Source organism: Cebus imitator, unplaced genomic scaffold (genome assembly GCF_001604975.1).
Source record: "Cebus imitator isolate Cc_AM_T3 unplaced genomic scaffold, Cebus_imitator-1.0 Scaffold622, whole genome shotgun sequence".
NCBI classification, from domain to species: domain Eukaryota; kingdom Metazoa; phylum Chordata; class Mammalia; order Primates; family Cebidae; genus Cebus; species Cebus imitator.
In genome coordinates, this window is record NW_016107937.1 from 200,745 (window position 1) to 203,114 (window position 2,370).

Genomic DNA, 2,370 nt, shown 5'->3' on the forward strand with positions numbered 1-2,370 from the left:
TCAAAATCAAGAAAAAAAAGTGACAAATATGGCTGGGCATGGTGGCTCATTCCTTTAATCCCAGCACTTTGGGAGGCTGAGGTGGGAGGGTCTCTTGAGCCCAGGAGTTCATAAACAGCGTGGGCCACACAGTGTGACTATGTCTCTATAATACATACATACATAAGAAATAATTTAAAAAGTGACAAAAAGAGCCAGAGAAGGCAATTAAGAAGGTATCTCATGCTTGTATGTCCGATAAAACTATCACGAAAGACTGCAAAAACCACATCCTTGCACAAAGGTCATCACAACCTTACACAAAAAGTATTTCTGCAAGGACATCTGCCCAGAAACGGCCTGTCCAACTGGATATCTACTGGGCCATGCACCCCGTCTGCTACTGCTGGGTGCTGGAGAACCTGGTAAAAGCACATTGTGAAGCAGATGAGGATTCTACATGTTCATGGGTTTAATGGAGAGGATGCTGAAGAGGACCTGCAGGCTGCAAGGAGCGACAGTGATGTAATATATTGTCTCTAGATGAGGGCTACAGTTTCTCATCTTCCTGGGTACGTCCTGTCTCAATTTGCATGCTGGAGTTGCTTGGTCTTAGGAACTTTTAATAAGAATACTATTCTGTTGTCTGTCAGGGGAGGGGGCAGCGGGTCCCTACTACCTGACCTTGAACTATGATTAAAAAAAAAAAAAAGAACTGAAATTTTTAATTGGTAAAAATGTTTGATGTCAACTTTCCAAAAAGGCATCTATATAAGAAATGACTAATTGACAATCTACTGTACCAAAATTTGGCATTTGAGCAAAATATGACAAGTCCTTAGTGAGCAACCTACTGTGTACTCGATGTTGTGCTAAACCGTTGAATCCTACTAATACCTTGCCTGCATATATCTCTGTGACTCTGTTCTGCAAGTAAATATAATTATTAACATTTGTGATAAATAAAAATTCTCTGCATGTTTTAGCAAAACAAAGAAACAAAACCAAACAACAACAACAAAAACCAGGCATCACCCTTGTCATCTATCTTTGTAGCCAAGGATTATTATTTCAAAATAATCACATAATTCCCACTTAAAAAAAAAACTTTTTTTTTCCATTACCTCCTGAATATGCTTATAGTTTACTGTGGCATTTGTATTCCCATGGCAACACTCTATCCTCAAATAAATCTACTTTTTTTTTAGATAGACTCTCTATGTTTGTTATTTAGGTTGACATATATGGTTTCAGAAATAGAACCTGAAAAAGATAATGATTGAACGAAATTGGTGATTCTTGAACAGATGTGCAGTGATCACTGGAGCCTTTTGCATTTTCCTTTACTTCCTTGGCACACTTTTCTGCCCTCATGAGTCTGCTCTTAGGCTGAGCCTGCCTCTTTCAGTAAAGGCTTTTTGATATCAGTCAGGATCTGTTTTTTATATAGTTACCTTAATAAGGGACCATGCATCCCTCCTGGGGTAATAAAAGACTTTTTGTCTTTTGTGGTAAATCTTTTTTGGTGTAAAGACACGTGTCTTTCTGGATTGAGTACTCTGGTTCTACAGAATTTGCGCTCTATCTCAGAGGCATGTCTTTTCTGGTGAATTCACTTTCGGTCTCTATGCCTAGTTTAATATTTTCTTTGATTTGTATGCTGAGCTTGAAATTTTTATGAACACTCTTATCTTGGTTTCTTTTGATTTGGTTTGATTCTTTTCCCTTGTCTTTTTCTAAAATTATTCTGAAAGCAAAAATACATTCTAAATGGTAGGTGCAGAAAGGCCAATTAAAAGCCATGAGTGCAATTGCTACCATGTAAAACACTGGTCTAAACGCCTGACATTTCCTGATAGTAATGGTAGGAATTTCTTTGCTCTCAAGAGATGAGTAAGAAACAGAATGGGTTTTTTAAACATAAAGGCATGACAGGTTTTTGGGACTCCAGCTGGCCAAATTTTATGGCCCATGCTTATGCATACTTTAAAATTGATAAGCAACGTTACATCAAGAAAAATTCAGAGCCCAAATGTTCATTATTTAAACTGTTTATAAAGACCAGCAATGGTCATGCTAACATTTAGAGCCTTCTTAGTTCTCTCTCTCTCTCTCTCTCTTTTTTCTTACTGCCTACTTTGAATTTGCTGACTTTTTACTGGCGTTGACATAAAACTCACTGCTTATGGCATTCTAGTCAAAACTTTTTAAAACGTCTTAAAGGGGTTTTAAATTAATAGCTTCACAAATTATAAGAGCTCCATGGTTACCAACAACCTAGGCATCATTAGAAAATACAAAAAATTAGCTGGGCATGGTGGCGCATGTCTGTAATCCCAGCTACTCAGGAGGCTGAGGCAGGAGAATTGCCTGAACCCAGGAGGCGGAGGT